Source organism: Coffea arabica, chromosome 11c (assembly GCF_036785885.1).
Source record: "Coffea arabica cultivar ET-39 chromosome 11c, Coffea Arabica ET-39 HiFi, whole genome shotgun sequence".
Taxonomy (NCBI): domain Eukaryota; kingdom Viridiplantae; phylum Streptophyta; class Magnoliopsida; order Gentianales; family Rubiaceae; genus Coffea; species Coffea arabica.
This window is the reverse complement of record NC_092330.1, coordinates 39,908,488-39,926,915: the sequence shown is the minus strand read 5'-3', so window position 1 is coordinate 39,926,915 and position 18,428 is coordinate 39,908,488. Positions and strand designations below refer to the sequence as shown.

The 18,428-nt window shown below is 36.6% G+C and overlaps 1 pseudogene across 1 annotated transcript; it reads right to left on the bottom strand.

Moving 5' to 3' along the window:
* Positions 1–4,066: 4,066 nt before the first annotated feature.
* LOC113716682 (uncharacterized) lies at positions 4,067–9,679 on the bottom strand (annotated as a pseudogene). Its single transcript, XR_011822892.1, has 6 exons — positions 9,155–9,679; positions 6,673–6,758; positions 6,440–6,547; positions 5,512–6,309; positions 5,118–5,334; positions 4,067–4,987 (listed from the first exon to the last, which is right to left on the bottom strand). The product of XR_011822892.1 is annotated as an uncharacterized protein (transcript).
* Between the last annotated feature and the right edge of the window lie 8,749 nt (positions 9,680–18,428).

Sequence of the window (18,428 nt, the reverse complement as noted above, 5' to 3'; positions counted from 1 at the left end):
CTTTTCTTGGTCCTCTTCACTCATTCCTATTTGATGATACCCTTTGAAGGCATCTAGGAAGCAAAGGATCTCGTACCCCATCGCCGAGTCGACGAGGGTGTCTATCCTCGGGAGGGGGTAGCAGTCTTTGGGACAGGCCTTGTTGAGGTCGGTGTAGTCTACACACATTCTCCATCCGCCGGTGTCCTTTTTGACCATGACTGGGTTGGACAACCAGGTCGGATATTGGACTTCGTGGATCATCTTGGCCGGCAAGAGCTTGTCGACCTCGTCCGATATGGCCTTGCTGCGTTCGGCGCCGAAGTGTCTTCGCTTCTGCCGCACAGGTCGGGCCTGTGGGTTAACGTTAAGTTGGTGAGTCATAAGCTCGGGTGGCACTCCGACCACTTCATCTGCGGACCACGCAAAGATGTCTCGGTGGTCCTTGATCAGGGAGATCATTTCTTCTTTCAGGGATGAAGGGAGTCCGGCCCCTACTTGGACCACTTGGTCAGGCTGGGCTTCATCCAAGACCACTTGTTCCACTTCATCCCCTGGCTCAAGACTGCTGGGCTCTCCTGCCTTATGAGGGTCGATGCAGTTTATGGAGAGGACAGCCGGCCTCTTTTCTTCTGACCTCGGCGGGGGCTAAGGTCCGACTGCGGCTTGGATGGTGGCGAGGTAGCATTCTCGGGCGGCGCCCACGTCACTGCTCACCTCAGCCACCCCCTCTGGTGTTGGAAATTTGAAACTTAGGTGGTAGGTAGAATATACGGCTCTCAAGGCATTGAGCGTGGGCCGGCCTATCAGCATGTTGTAAGGAGAGTCCGCTTTGACCACCGCAAAGCTGACAGGCACAGTTCGGCAACGGGGATGACGCCCGATAGTCACCATTAAATTCACCATGCCTTCCGGGTGGACGACGTGTCCCCCGAAGCCGACAAGGGGAGTTCTGACCGGAGTGAGTTGTTCCCGGGTTAGCTTCAAACTCTCGAAAGTTCGGTAGTACAGGACGTCTACCGAGCTTCCGGGGTCAACGTAGACCTTCTTGACTATATAATTGTTTGTGAGGACTCGTGATTGCTGGAGGCAGCGGGGACAGGGTCGCGGGGACCATAGGTTATGACCTCGGACAGCCTCGAGCTCGGCTCGGCCACATCCATGCCGGCTTGGCGGTAGGTCCGCTTTCGGGAGCTCTGGCTGTCTCCTCCCGTGGAACCACCTGAGATGGTGTTGATCACCCCGGCAATGTTTGGACCATAGCCTGGTGACCCGTCGCGTGGAGGCCTTTGGTCCCCTTTCTGGTCCTCAGGACCTCGGCAGTTGAGCTTGGTGTCCCGCCTGTCTTCTCGGCGAGGACCTCGGCTCTCCCGGTGGGAGGCACTTCGTCCGAAGCTTCCATCTTTGCGGACAAATTGTTTCAAGTGTCCTTGCCGAATTAGATTTTCGATCTCTCGTTTCAGATCGTTGCAGTCTTCGGTCTCGTGCCCAACATCTCGATGGTAGGCACAGTAGAGGCTGGAGTTCCTCCTATCTCTTCTTCCAGGGATCTCAGGAGGTGTTCGGCCGAGGTGGTTCTGCCTCATCACAGCCAAGACATGAGATCGGCTGGAATTGAGCGGTGTTAGCTCAGCATCCGAGGTGGAAGATCTTCCTTTCACGATCCGGTCAAAGACACTCCGGCGGTCCCGTGGTGGGTTTGAAGTGCCACTTGGGCCGGGTTCACCTCGGCCGATGTCTTTCCTTCTCCGGGCATCTTGTCCCGTACGAGAGGCTTGGGCTTCTCGCTTCATGCGATTCACATCTTCACTTCGGATTCCCTGGTCCACTCTTTCCCAGAGTTCGTGAAGTGTACGAGGGTAATCCCGATGGATTTCGGTGTTGAAAAGTCCGGCCACCAACCCGTTGGTAAAGGCCGCGAGAGTTACCTGCTCGTTCTGATCAGGTATTTGCACATTCTCCTCGTTGAACCTCTGAGCATACGAGCGAAGGGACTCGCCCTGACCCTGTTGCAGGTTCAAGAGGTAAGCTGAAGTCTTGGTGATTGGTCGAGATGATACAAAGCGGTGGATGAACCGGTCTATCAGCTCGTCCAGGGAGGAAATGCTCCCTGGTTCCAGACTCCAGAACCACTTCCGGGCAGTCCCATGTAGGAAGATGGGGAAAGCTCGGCAGATCACAGCGTCGGGGACGCAGTAGAGTCGGAATGCGGAGATGAAGGCGCGGAGGTGATCCTCGGGGTCATCTCGGCCATCGTAGGTATGCAAGTTTGGGAGCTTGAAGTTCGGGGGCACCCTTTCCCCATTGATGTCATCTGTGAAGGGCGGAGCCCTCATGTAGTCCGAAGCCAGACCCCCGGGGCGCCGAGGTGGGTCCTCAACTCGCTTCCCTAGCAGTCCCCGGGAAAACGCCCGGGAGATGGAAGCTAGCTTAGAAGTCGCCTTGGAGGAGGCGCGCCTGGAGGTACTCCGTGAGAGACGCCCCTCATCCGAGTCCTCATCTGAGGGCACTTCAGGAGATTTCGTCGGCCTCCTCTTGGAAGACTCGGCCTTTTCTTTCCCCTGTCTTTTGAGGTACCTTCCTAGCTCCTCAAAAATGGTAGGGTTGTGTGATACGAACTCGGCCATCTTGGCGATGGCCTCCTCGTTGTCAGGCTGGGTCCTCGGGGACCCTTGCTCTTCAGAGATGCGATTTTGCTGGGCTCCCGAGGTCTGCCCAGCCCCAGTTGAGGGAACTCGACCACTTCTGGAGCGCGTGGATCTCATTTTAGTAACAGTAGTCTCGTTCCCACAGACGGCGCCAATTGAGGAGGTGATTTTTGGTTGGTAGCTATACCGACCTGAATCAGTCCTCTCTGAGATGAGGTGAGGTGAGTTCTTTTGTCCGAAGTCAACCTCTTGTCCGAAGTGAATGGCGGGGCTTCTCCCCTGAGATCACTCCGACGATCAAGTTAGTGTGAGAACCAGAATAATGAGAATGAGTTAATGAACAGTGTATGCTTACTTGTTGGGAGTGTGAGTGAGGTATTTATAGAAGAGAGGTGGTCAAGACGGAAGGCTCATGCTAGCGGGACCCACTCTCTGGCATTACGGCTCTGTCTGCTGTCAGGAGGTCTGACTCTGACACTGTAGCCGCCTGGGAGTGATGACGGAGGATATGGTGCAGGTGCCATTAAGTGTCTCCCGTGCTTTTCAGATAAAGTGCTGGTCCTGATGATGTCAACCCACCTGACATCATCAGCGTGCAGCCGAGGTGGATGTGCCGAGGTCACCTACACGGTGGACTAGTGATGAAGCCGAGCTCTGGGGTTGTGCTCAAGACAGGGATGAGCTCCGATGAGGGACGAGACTTGTGTTCACCTCGGACACCCGCGTGTCCGAGGTGAGCATCCTCACCTAACATAAAATATTTAAAGAGTCACTCGATCCTTCTTATTATAGTTGTAATGGAGTTGATAAATTGCAGGTTCTTTAGGTTCGGAGGCCCTTAAGCATACCCTCGCAACTTCATTTTTACGGGCAAAATCCAATTCCAAACAGTGGATGAATTTGGAAAAATGTCAAGGAAAATCATAACTTAAAAAATGTCCGTGTACTTTATTTCACCATATAATGAACTGAGTAAGCAAGAGTCCCCCCAGTACACTCTTCCATCTCCCACCCACCCTGTTTTCTAACAAGGGAAGAAAATGACCTCCCTTTTCCTGCTTGGGAGAAAAGAACTTGAAACTAATTTATCATTCCCTTGAGTTTCCACGACCAATTCATTTTGCGTTTGACACCGTACACGTAGTAGGTAGTACCATGGCGTTAACAAAAGCGTTTGAGCTTCCAAATGCATGCATCAGCTCAGCAACACACTCAATCCCTAACCAGAAGCGATGGGCATTCGGTTTACTCTCTCATTTCGACTTCCGCCAACTCAGCGAGTGCCAGGCTGGCACGCTCCCTCCAATAGGCAAAACGTCGTTGACCCATAGAGATAAATGTGTAATAAAACACAACAAAATCGCGAACCGACGACAGCTTCGGACAGGAAATATGATCAGATTGATTATCAATTCCAATTCCAAAACACAAAAGCGGCGTTTGATGCCAGACGAGAAGAACTTTCAATTAGTAGCCGGTAACAAGAATATAAAGAGAGATTACAAGAAGTATTCTCGGCCAGCTGGTAACAAGGCACGTCAAGTGTTATGAGGTATTAAATTAGCCTAAATAAAGTGGTCATTCTTTCTACTACATCAACAACGTTGCCTGTGGCTTCGCATTCTGTACTGCCTCAGGCTACTGCTACTTGTTCATACAAAAGGTCATTGCGTCAGATGAGATACCTCGGCAACTTCTTATACACATTTCCCGCATCAACGAAAAAATTGAGTCATGGTGAAAAGCCAAAACCCAGGAGACTATTATATACATGTAAAACAATTCCACGAATGTGTCCAGATCTTCAATCAATCCTGTAAGAACTTGAAAGCCCAAGAAGAACCGTCATCGAGTCATAACCAAGTTTGACAATGGAGAGACGATTGAAGAACCAAAAGAAGAATCACCCCTATACTTGCAGTTGTCGGGATCCACCTTCAAGGGCAGACCAAAATATTTCCGATAGGTTTGCTTGTGTGAATCCTCAACTCGCTTATTATTGTCATGAACAGCAAGCTGCAACTTGTGAACGGGGCTCCTACTACGTCGTCTTCTCCCTGATGATTTCCATCTCAATTGTGAGAGCAAATCATCTTTTGAGAGATCTCGGATGACTTTCAATTCATTCAACTTCTCCTCTCCCATATCCACCACAGAATTGTCAACAACATCTCTATCATAACACAAGACAGCTTTCTCTGGTTTAACATTGCCGCAGTTAGCAATATCTTGCTTTATTTCAGGTCCACATAACACGGATACAAGATCTGACCTTTCCTTTAGCTGCTTCCATCCATCTTCCAACCATTCCTGTGAATGCCTCAAATCACCACAACCAAAGATCAGCTCCTGCCTTTCTCCTGAAAATACATATAAAAAAAGAAGCACTCAGTGTCTATTCACAACAGAGGCAAACACTGAAAGGCATAGGCGTGCAACATATGGCATGCACCTATGCATATCCATATAAACAGCAAAAGTATCTCAAACCTGGAAAATAAACATGTAGACGATCTTCAGATTCTTTCTTAACAACTATGCCTTCCCACCACCCGTCATGCCGCCACACATCAACAAGGGTTCCAACATTAAATACCCATGAAACTTTACCCTTGTTGGTCCATGGTACAGGTCTGACAATACTCCTCCCACAGATTCGAACACCCAACTCATCAGGTGCAGCCAACCTGGACGCCAAAATCCACTCCTACAAGACAAGTATAAATATTTATCAGAAGTATAACTACAAAATGCCTAATTCTAGTCACAGAACAGTAAGCTGCATTTGCTATTTAAGGCAACCATACAAGTAAATGAAACTTTCATTTCCCTAAGTCAGTTGAAAAATATAAAAGATAAAATGACGAAAAATCAGTGTCTTCACCTCCAGATTTTGGGCTTCATCAGTGGCATCCATGATATCCTGATACCGTACTTTCACCTTTTATTTGTGCTTCTTCACAATGAATGCTCTGAACCAGCAGCCTCTAATACCACTATCTTGAGAGAGCACTTCAACTTGAGAACCAATGCTTAGATGCTGCGAATTTTTTTTCTCCAGTTTAATGTTACCAAATGAAGCAGCAGACAATTCTTTCAGACGGCACAACCCCATTACAACTTTAGAGCTGGTTAGACTGCCATTGCAACTTTGTAAAGTAGCATTAACGTCGACTTTTTGGCTGGCAGATTGAAAGTTCGTGTCACACTCTTCAGACCATCGGAGCCTCTTCTTGGGTCTATTCGCAGCAGCATCACTAGGATTTCTTTCCACCTCTGGACCATCATCAACAGGACAAGTGTATCTCAATAGATCCTGTTTCCAGTAACCTTTAAGTTGAGTTACGTCAAATGCCTTGATTTCATCATTGTCAAACTGCCTGTGGCATACGAATGGCTCCAACTGAGTATGTTTTGCCCCATTCAGAAATTGTTCATAATGCTGAGGACTAAGAACAGTTGCCAGTCCGTCTATGCATTCAATACTGAGATCTTGAAGACAAAGAGAGAAGAAAATCTCCCTGTCACGGTAGGATTGAGGCAAAACAATACCAACCTCATCAATTTTGTGAAACCATCGTACCACAACCATCTTGTTGCCCTTCGTATCTTCATACATATCATCTAAATGAGCAACAAGTCGTTCGTCTTCTTCAGCCAAGACATAGACAAAATCATGAACCTGAAAGAAGGACAAAGGGACAAATTTGCGTAATGTAAATTCATCTTTTTTTGGGTGTAGATGTCAAATTTATGTACTAAAAGTTGCAAAATATCAACTCATAAAGCAAAAATGCTGGAAAAGGACTTACTGCAATTTCAACTCCATTTCGACAAAATGACTGGTAATGTCTCCGCCTTTTCCTGCATGTCCAGGGTGAACCTAACCACATAACCTCTTTAGAGCACTGCTTCACATTCTGCACTTAAACATCAAACAAGTTCTATTAAAAAAGAATTCAATACACCAAAATCCATCTTACCAGTGCATCCATAGAACAATAAGAACCAGAATGGCAGAAAAAGGCAATAAAATGAATCTAACCTTTACCACATGTGAATCCTGATTGTTGCCTTCTCTGCTTGCCATGTAAGTGCCAACAGATTTAACTGACTGATGTGGTTGTAACTCTGAAATCAAAAATGAAGACAGTTGAAAACTTAGCAAAATAACATTGTACGATCACTCGTCACAACCAGCAATAAAATTAATATAACACCGTGGGGGGCATACACACACAGTACATGAAGTTGCACATATTGATATTTGCAACTATAAAATTAAACAAAAGCTGAATATGCAAGACATCAAATCTAAGCACAGAAGACAGAGAGATTACTAAAAGTGATTATGCATATAAATATCATCACCAACTAAGAAATTATTACAAAATCACCACAGAACACATTTTAACAGTGGAGAAGTAATATTGGCCATGAGAAAATAATTTAGAAGTCAACCTAGAATAAGGGCAAGGGAGCCACAAGTTGCTCAAGCAGCTCTTAGATATTGGCTTTTGCATCCCTGCAGACCAAATCATGGTCAGTCCTCCAAAGCATGAGCACCATATTGAGATAATTGACCCTGACTGGTGCAAGGAATGCAAGGACAAAAATAAATCTCTAAAAGACGTGAACTTGTTTTGCAATCCATAGGAGATGCTAATGCCAGCTACAACCATCAAGCCATTCTCAAAACAACTCTGGAAGCGCCAATGATATTTACAGAAAAGTTAAAAGAAAAACCACATCCTGGTCTGGAAAAAGTCAGTAAAGGGTTCATTTAGTACTTGAAAATGCCAACTACCACTGAACAATATAGCAAAAACAAGACATGAACAATTTAATTTTTCCTGAAGGTCACAAAACTAGAAAGACAATAATGGAATTGTTCTGAGAAGCATTGTAATGTAAATGCAGTCCTCACTACTGAACAACATTACCACCTGCCGGCCCAGAACATTTAGACATGAACACGCAATCTCATACTAAATGAAATTAAAAAAAAAAATTCTCTCTTTTCCTTTTAAGAATAAAGGAAAGATGCAAGAAAAAGAGACCAACATCTGATCTGGATATAAAAATCAGTTTTCATTTTCAAATCATAAAGGCGCCACTTGCCACTGTTCATATGTCAAATACAAAAATTTTGAGGGAACATTTAACAAAATTCTCAATTAATTTAAAAATTCCGCCGACCAGTAAATTTTTTCCTCCACCATCCAAATAAAAGCTTTTGTAACTCATAGTCTTCAAACCACACAGCAGACAATGGGGACAGAATTTTACCGCAACAGAGTGAGGAACGATTTATCAACAGGGCTATTTGCACAAAACTAGCTCAAAAAAAAAAACAAATTGTAGACCAGCGTCTGATCAGGCTATAAAAATCATTTTCAAATCATAAAGGAAGCCGCCACTTGCCACCATTCATACAACAAATACAAAAACTTTGAGGGAACATTAACAAAATTCTCAATAACTTTAAAAATTCTGCAGACCAGTAAATTTTTTCCTCCATCCAAATGAAAGCTTTTGTAACCATAGTCTTCAAACCACACAGCAGACGATAGGGACACAATTTTACCGCAAAAAAGTGGGGAAACGATTTATCAACAGGGCAATTTGGGTAAAACTAGCTCCCTAAAAACAAAACAAATTGCAGATCTACATAGATCAAAACAAACCCAAATACACAGACATACACTCGAAGATATCGAAACTATGCAAGAAAATACAAAAAAAATATATACTCTTGCCAAAGCAACTCTAGAAAACATTGCTATGAAAGGAAAATACCTATCACACTCTTGGTCAGAAACTTTAATTGAAGGCTTACCAAAATTTTCTCAACAATTTTTTTTGGGCGAGCAAATTTTACAAAATTAATCCACACTCCAAAGACTAAACAATCTCTAAAAGTTCAATCTTTCTTTTTTAAAAAAAAAAGAGTAAAAGTTCAATCTTTCACCAAACATTCTACAGAATTTATTCTAAACTTCTTTAGGAATTTTTTTATTTAAAGGAAAACTTCCATCCACCAGGTCCGCATGTCCTTTATTAATCACACAATCTTCTATTCTTTTAATTAACTGAATGGAGCTCAGACCATCCAGCTTTGCAAAATTACATATCTGACAACCCAAAACAAAAAATTTATCAGAAATGGGCTAACCTACCTAATTATCACGTAAGGGCGCCCATTTATCCCAATTAAAAAATCCAAAATTTCAACAGAATTGTTAATCCGCTTTTCCTTATCAATCTCCGGAATTTCAATAAAATCCAAAAGTCCACTTTACCAAAAACAATCCCCAAAACGAAAACCCAAATTTCAACCATATCAAAATGTCTTTTTCTCCTTCAAATTCTTTGCAGTACCCATATCAACACTATCCTCGTTAGCTCTTCTCCCCTAAAAAGCAAAGGTCTATAAGAGAGTAAAGAGACAATTTTTATTCACCGTAACACACATCCCATCCCAAACCAATTTAAAAAAAAAAAAAAACAACCCAAAGCTTACGTACCTGGATTGACAACAGAATTTAACCAATCAATGACCTCGCGCCTTGACCGGAGCTTAGGAAGCAAAAAACGTTGTTCTCTATCTTTAAAAGCGTAATGATACGACATATGCCTCAGCGTTTTCTCTTTTCCCACCACCGCCAGATCTAATCCTCCATCACCGTTCCTTCTTTTCAGAAAATAGTGCACTTCTCTCTTCCCCTTATCGCTGGAAACGTACATCTCCTCCCATCTCTCGTACACGGAGGACGCCGCCAACGTCGTCGTTTGACTGCCGGTTCTGTGGGCTTCCATGCACAAATGCTAAACGACACCGGTTTGTTTGAGAATGAATTGCTGATTGAGAAGTTGAGGTAGAGGAGGGGGATGAAAATGAGGAAATTGGGTAAGGGAAGGGAAGGAAAGGAAAGGAAAGGAAATGAAATGTCTTTGTTTGATTTTTTGAGAATTCCTTTTGTGCGTGATTTTGAAAAGGGCAATTTATAGGTGGGGTTGTAGGGTTTGGGGGCTGTGATGGACAGCTGGGATTGAGTTTTAGGTGAATGGATGGAGGAAGGGTGTGGGAAATTGCTCGGTTGAAATTTTGAACATTTATTTTGGAGATTTTGCAATAGAAGTCCCTAAAGACTAAAATGTTTTAAATTTAAATCTTATACTGTGGGCATGGCAAGCTTTTTTTAATTCGAGTTGATTTTGATTTTACCAGAGATAACTTTTTTCAAGGTTCTTTAACACAGTTTTCTAAATACCAATTTTTGATAATGAAGTTTGCATGAGTTATCATTTTTTTTAAATTTAAACAAAATTAATGACTATTTACAATGTTATATTGATTTAATATTATGTTTACATAGCTTGCATATGAGATTTTTAATTCTATGTAGTATATACACATGAAATCTTTTCTCAATCATGTGATTTTACGTGAAGAACATGGATCACGTTAATTAGCAAGTAAATATTTTCTTAAAAATTTTACCGTATAATCAATTTACATTCTTAATTGTATTGAAAATAAGAACTAGTATATCTTTCATTTCATTTGGTTGTGGTTTCATTCACTGATTGATTAACTTTTAATGAATATTTGGTTTAGAAAAATATCAGAAGATCAATCATGATTCATGAAGACCAACTTAGCTACTACTTAATTAGACTTTGAAGGATGAAAGATGAAGTTATATATAACTTATAGGGCTTCAATTACTAATATCAACTATCATTCAACTAATATCAATCAATTCTAGGAGCTTTTCATGAAAAAATAAGTGAAGGAAATAGGAAATGAATGCGAAGGACAATAATTTGATTACCGTAAATATCCTAGGAAGTTATAGAATTATAAGAAGATTGGTGTCGTTTATGGATAAAATGGGGGACAGAGTACGGAAGATCGAAGCCCAGGACGAGTCAAGTGGGAGAAAAGAGTACGCGCATTCAGCGGGTTTTTGGGATCTATTGCGAGGAGACCCGCTCCTCCTTTACAAATTCGACAGGTTTGCAAGATGAGTTTTTTGGGAGTTTATCTAAAATTATTATAATTTATTATAAAAGTTTTTTAAAATTTTTTTGAAATACGTGGGTCCGTTTGGATTCTTGTTTTTGGGCTTGTTTTTGAAAAATTGTTTTTCACAATCCAAATGCTACAGTAAATGTGTATTTCAAAAACAACTCCAAAAACACCATATCCAAACAATATATCAAAAACAACTCCAAATACATATTTAATATGTTTATTTCAATTTATATATTTCAATTATGTATAGGATATATATATTATATCAATTTAAATATATTTATTTATACATATTATAAATATTTTATTTTATATAAAATATATTTTTACATATTTATATAAATATTATATATTATATAAATTATAAATGTGTTATTATACATTTATATAAATGTTATATATTATATATATTTAATATATACATAATATATATTATATATATTGAACATTTATAAAAATATACATTTAAACATAATATATATATTTATGTATATTTATAATATACACTTATATTATGTATTATATATAATATAATACATTTATACATTTATATTAATATACAGAATATTAATTATAAATTTATACATAATATTAATATATTAATATATTTATATTTATTACATTAATACATTTATGCATAGTATTAATATATATTTATAATATATTAATTTATACATTTATATAATATTCATTTATAATTTATACACATTTATAATAATATACATTTATACATTTATAAATATATTTATATTATGTATTATATATAATATAATACACTTATAATACATTTATATATTTATTTATAAATATAATATATAATAAATAAATATAATACACTTATTTATTTATATATAATATATAAATTTATTTATAAATATAATACACTTATTTATTTATACATAATATATAAATATATTTATTTATAAATATTTATAATTGTATTATAAATGCATAAATGTATATAAATATAAAAACATAAAAATTATAAATTATAATATACATTTATAATTTATACACATTTATAATAATATACATTTATAAATATATTTATGTTATGTATTATATATAATATAATACACTTATAATACATTTATATATTTATTTATAAATATAATATATAATAAATAAATAAATATAATACACTTATTTATATATATATACTATATAAATTTATTTATATATTTAATACACTTACTTATTTATAATAATATCTAAATATATTTATTCATAAATATCTAAATATATTTATTTATAAATATTTATAATTGTATTATAAATGCATAAAGGTATATAAATATAAAAACATAAAAATCATAAATTATAAATTATAATATACATATATAATTTATATATTTATAGTAATATACATTTAAACATTTATATATAAATATATGAATATATTTATTCATAAAAGTATAAATATATTTATTTATAAATATTTATAAATGTATTATAAATGCATAAATGTATATAAATATAAAAATATAAAAATTATAATTTATAATTTATACATTTATATAATATTCATTTATAATTTATACATTTATACATTTATATATTTATAAATGTATAATTGTATATTGTTATAAAAATTTAAAAATTATACATTATAAAAATACTCGAAAACATGTTTTAAAAATACATCTAAAAATAATCCATAAAGCATCTACAGTAAAAGTTTTTTATATAATTTTTGAAAAACAACCCCAAAAACAACTAATCCAAACGAACTTGTATTTGAAAAACGAAATGCTACAGTGCTGTTTTTGAAAAACAACCCAAAAAACAGCTAATCCAAACGGACCCTAGATTTTTGAATATTTTAAAGTATATAGTTTTAAATCTTTAAATCTTTAAAAAATTTTTCGAGGTTACTGTAATTAAAATTTTTAAAAAACTTGTAACAGACAACCTTAAGAAAAAACTTGGGTTCTAAACGAAATAGAAACTTATTTTTTTGGTTCTCTTTTTTTTTTTCTTTTAATTGGCTCTTTCACATCAAATCCATTTGCCCATCCATTGAATTAAACACTAAAATAAATAATTCCATGTTAAAATATGGAATCTGTTTTGGTGAGTTATTTATTAATACTTCATCTTATTAAAGAATAACCTTAATAGAAAACATTTTTCATTTGGATTAGCGATTTTTTGGGGTGTTTTTGAAATATTTTACTGTAACAATGTAGTTGAAAAACTTTTACTGTAGATGAGGTTATTTTTAGGTTATTTTTTTATTTTTGGTGTTTTTTAAGGTTATTTTTTTATATTTTTGGTGTTTTTAATATTTTTGAGGTTGCTTTTTTTGTGTTTTGAAGTTGTTTGTTGTGTTTTTGAGATTGTTTTTGTTTATGTATTATTGTAGTATTGTAATTGAAAAACTTGTTTTTAAAAAAATGACCAATCCCGACAGAGCCAAATTATTGAATTAACATGCAACATTTCAATGCTGTAAAAGGAGTGATAAGTCTGATAATGTGTTACCGTATAATGCATTTCTTTCTAAGGTGCACTTAAAAAAATGTTGAGTCAATTTATCAACATCTTTGAGCATTCTTTGGATATAATCACATATTCCAAGTAAAATAATGCACGGTGTTTTTATAGCACTTTACTCTGATAATTACACATTTTAAGACAATTATTAACCCTATGGACTCCAATCGTTAGATAAATTATCTTCTTGCTGGTGTTTCTACTATAGTAAAGACAGAGACAAATATTTATTCGGTATATTTGGATAGCTTCACAATTAAAATAAGAAAGGAAGATAGGAAATCTATAACACAAAGAGAGTTTTTTTTTTTTGGGGGGCCAAACACAAATAGAGGATTGAAATCATTGAATGGTGTTATAACCAAATTACTTTTTCATGATCAATCTTAGTGTTACAATTTACAAATTATTGACCAAGTTGAGAATTAATGTTGTGAATAATCTGTCCATTTGAGCTACTCTTGCACAATATCATTTAATCACCAGAGAAACCACTGCCATCTATTTTCATCAAAAGCATTTATTTGACAACTTCATTATCAACTTTCTTATTCTTTATGTAGAATGTTTTCTAACAACTTATGGATAACGTTATATCGATGGTGCAGAACAGGCATTCGCTCACCATTATTTTTTCTTTTTTGTTTCTCTTTCTGGGTGGTCCCTTTTTTACCTGTAAAAACCTAAAAGCAAATATTGGGTGTTTTAAGCCATCAATGGAAACAAAAGAAGAAACAACGAATGAAAAAGCTAGCCAATAGATGATGTTATCATTGATTATGGGGAGATACCTGAAAATTGCCTACAAAGAAAATCCAAACATTGCAAATGTTGTCCTATTTTGTTATCCATAACCTTAATGCATTTACTATTTTAGTTAACATGTTGTAATTAGTCGTCCGTTTGATAGTTCCTTTTTTTGTGAATTTGTCTAGGGTGTAAATGAGTTTAATCAAACCAAGTACTTTGGTGTTCAAATTTGTTTGATTATTTTAACGAACTTAAAATTTTATTCAAGTTTAATTTATTTATTTGCTAAACCAAACTTGAATGAATTTTTTTTATCAAGTTTGAATATTATTAAACATAAAATGCTGTTCAAACTTGGTTTAATTAGTTGGTAAATCTAATTCGAACGAAATCTTACCAAACTAAACTCAATTCAAGTATCAAATAATTTGGTTCATTTTTCAAATGATTTGCCTAAAATTTTACTATAACTTACTATAAAATTTTTATAAAAACCTTTGTGTATTTGAAATATTTGGAGGAAATATTATTTGTACTCTATTTTTTTTTTTGTTATTTGTAGTCCTACTATTTGTTTATCATATAGTCTAATAAATGAAAACTGTGTCATTAATAAAATGACAGTGGCAATAAAATTAATAAAAAATACAAGTGCAAATAACATTTCCTTGGGAGAATATTTGAAAAATTCCATCACCCACTACATACCACTTACCTTGTCATCACACTGACCAACAACAACTACTCAATTTCACACTTTCCCGCCATTTTCTCTTAATATTTCCACTACCATGGCCTCTCATTTTCTCTTCACCTTGCCACCATCTATCACCTCTATCCCACTATTCTCTTCCCCCTTCAAATTTGATGCAACCACCACCATCTTTCTTCCCCATCCCCACTCATCATCCTTCCCCTCTTCTCCTAATTATTTTTTTTCTTTTGGACTCTTCTCTTCCTCTCTTCTCTCTTGAATAGGATCTACTCTTCTCCCAATTACATTACGCCCTTCCTATTTCTCCCATTCTTCTCTTTTTCTCTCGTCCCTCTTTTCATCTAATCCCCTATCTTTCTGCTCCTTTCCCATTTTTTCTTCCGTCATTTGCCTTTCCTCTCTTTTTCCCAGCTCTCATCGCCATTTCCCTATCCATCCTTAGGGAGAGAGTAATAAGAGGAGGAGGAAAATAGAGGAAAGAGACAGGTTGCGAGGAAAAACATGGAGAAAATGGAGAAGGAAAAAGAATAAACAGAAAAGAGGAAAAAGAAATGAGAGAGAAGGGTAGGGGAAGTGGGAAGGAGTGTGGTGATAGGGGACAACTACGATGGTAGGGACGATAGTAGAAGGAGGCAACACTACAATAGTAAAAGTACAAAAGGCTAGGAAGGATAGTGGTGGAAAAGAAAAGAGATGTGTTTTTATAAAACTTAGGGTATTTTAACATATTATTGTAATTAAATTTTTAATAAAATTTTATCTATTAAAAGCAATGCAAAAACTCCCTTATCAAGCGGAGTCTAGATTTCTCTTCAACCCATAGTACCTATTTGGGGTTACAGTGGCTCATTAGGGTTGAGATAGTTTATTAAAAGAGTGAATGGTCAAAATGATCACTAAACTATCCAAAATGATATTGTTTGATCACTCGGCTTTTTTTGTGGCCAAAAAGTCACTCAATTGGAAAAAAATGAGCTATCCAAATTATTTTGTCAATTTCTACTAGTAAACTATCCGGTTACATGGGCTCACCAAAATGGAAAGTTTTATAGGGACAAAAATATCTAAAAATAATTGGCAGACCTATATCTCCATCGCAAGTCGTGTCATTAATATATTAAAGAAAGTTTTTAAAAAATAAAATGTTCCAACTCATGCAATTCTCACTCAGATTAACAACTTGAGTTAAACCCTGTGCCTTTTTTGCCTTTTTTGGGCATAGAGAAAAATGAAGAATAAGGAGGAAGCAAAGATGAAGATAACAAATAAGAAGCAAAGTCCAATAACAAGAGAAAAAGAAACCCTTTATACAGCCAATCCAAGAAAGAGAAAAATTCAATATGATAAACATTCCTTCTAATTTTGAGGAAATTGAGGAAAACCATCTTTATATTTGTTCTTTTTTTTTTTCTTCTTCAACTCATATGGCAAGCTTTCCTTCTACCATTTTTTCCCCATTTTCCCAACTTTCTTTCTACAAAATTATTTTCCCAATCTAAGAAAGAGAAAAATTCAATATGATAAACATTCCTTCTAATTTTGAAGAGATTGAGGAAAACCATCTTTGTATTTGTATTTGTTTTTTTTTTTTGTTCTTCAACTCATATGGCAAGCTTTCCTTCTACCATTTTTCCCCATTTTCCCAACTTTCTTTCTACAAAATTATTTTCTTCTTGCTCAGAAAGCCCAGCCAACAATGAAGATTCGGATCTCGGTTTTAGACTCGATGGCCATGGCGAGACAATTCTTTCAACTCTAGTCCACTATTATTCTAAATTACCCTATTATTACTTCAAGCTCAATTTGTGATTACTCCTTTGGGCCTCATCATGATTATTGTATCTCTCATTGACTTTGCTTCACTCTTTCAAAAAAAAAAAAATTTCTTTGGAACTTTTGATGTGGGTGTTTTGATGTAGTATACTCCCTAATGACAACCTTCTCTTTTATAGCTAGTTTGGAAGTTGAGAATAGAAAAGAAAATAAGAGAAATGTTAAGTTACAAGAGAAAAGAAAGGATAAGAAAAGAAGAGAAGAGATTTTAATGTTGTTTTGGAGTTTATGAAAGAAAAGTGATGATTTTGGGACACATAAGTCAATAAAATTTCATTCAATAGCTTTTCAAGGATATAACGAGCAATTTAAAAATATTTTGTAGGCTTTCTACAACTTTCCTTTATTTTCTGCCCGTTTTAGATACAATATATATTTTTTTTACTATAGTTGCCCTCTGCCTCCTCCCAAATCGGTCAGTTTCTTTTGTTTTCTATTTCACTAAAACTCTCAAACGTAGGAAATACTTAGTTTTCTCTTCCCTTCTTTTCTTTTTTACTCAAATTTCATCTCCCAAGTTAGCTATTAGGTTTGCTTGCCTTCTCCACCATTTTTGCCCAAGGAAGTGAGAAAGAGGAATTTATTATTAACATTCAAACGTTTATGTCTATGTGAGAACATTCGTCTAGGTGAAGGGGCCCACTCAATCACAAGTTTTGTCTATGTGGATAATATGTCATTTTAAAAATTTTAATTATATTTATTTCTTTACTGAGTTTATAATACAATAAAAATGGTAAAATTTTATGTTTTTTGTTTTAAAGCACAAAAGTTATTTTAAAAGTATCAACTTTGAGCATACATGAATGTGCGTTCAATATTGAAATTTCTATTCCTAAATTTTTGGAATGACATTCAAGAAATGCTTCAAAAGCACTTTTATCACCTAGAATTTTTTTTTTTTAGCAAAAGTAACGTGCTCCCAAATGGACTTTTATAAGTAAAGTATCATGTCTTATTTAAATTGCTATTTTTTGGAGCTTTTTTTTTGCATTTTGTGTGAATATTCTTTCGAGATATTTTCTAATCACTTTTTTATTTCACATGCGTCACATATTAAAAAACTATTGCCTGTGTTTTTTTTTTTTTTTTTCAAAAAAAGTTCCTCAAAATGCAATGCAAATGGACTCTTGGCATTAACTTTTAGGTCCATAATAGAAGTTCAATGCATTTCCTTCTTTAGACCTCTATCCAGATTCTTTTTTTTTTGGAATTCGACCCGGGATTGATTAATAACTTTGGAAGTGGGGAGTTGACGTTAATGACATGTCAATTAGTAGTAATCAATTGCACTTACCGTGATTAAACTTTCGGGAGTGGAGGGAAAATAGAAGGATCCAGAACTGGATAACGCCAACAGAAAAGTTGGCGTCATTCGTAGGAAAGATCTAGTCCCACGCCGCCAGCAACTGACAGCTAATCTCGACCCCACGGCTTTGGGCCCCCCGGTGGAGAAGGCGGGCGCGGGCAGACTTTTCAAAACTCTTTAAAATTGACCGGCGGCTCGGTGGTGAGTCTGGTGACTCTGTCAATTCGGCGGAAACAAGCATACTCAAAATTTACCTGTATTTCCCGGTAGAGGTAGACAGACAGGATGACGTGGCTATCTGACTCAGTCAGCACTTGAAAATCACCATCACATGCTTATCTTTTTGTGCTCGAATGATCAAACAGTTATGATCCACTACAGGTATGTCCATGGTGTTACACTGCACCGCATTAATGACGTGCGTGCAAGTTATGGAGCGGGAGCCACGTTTGGCTTTGTTTGTGTTGGGTGTCTATTTGTCGAAGACTTCTGGGCTGCATCAAGCAAAGGCCGGAGGATAAGAAATTGAGTCAGAGCAATCGTTTTGCAATCAAAATGACAATTGACTAATTGAGGATGGGCAAACTATGCACATGGCTTGTGCAAGTTGCAGACCATCGGTCCCTTTTGGCAGTGTTCTTTTATGAGGGTCTCTGT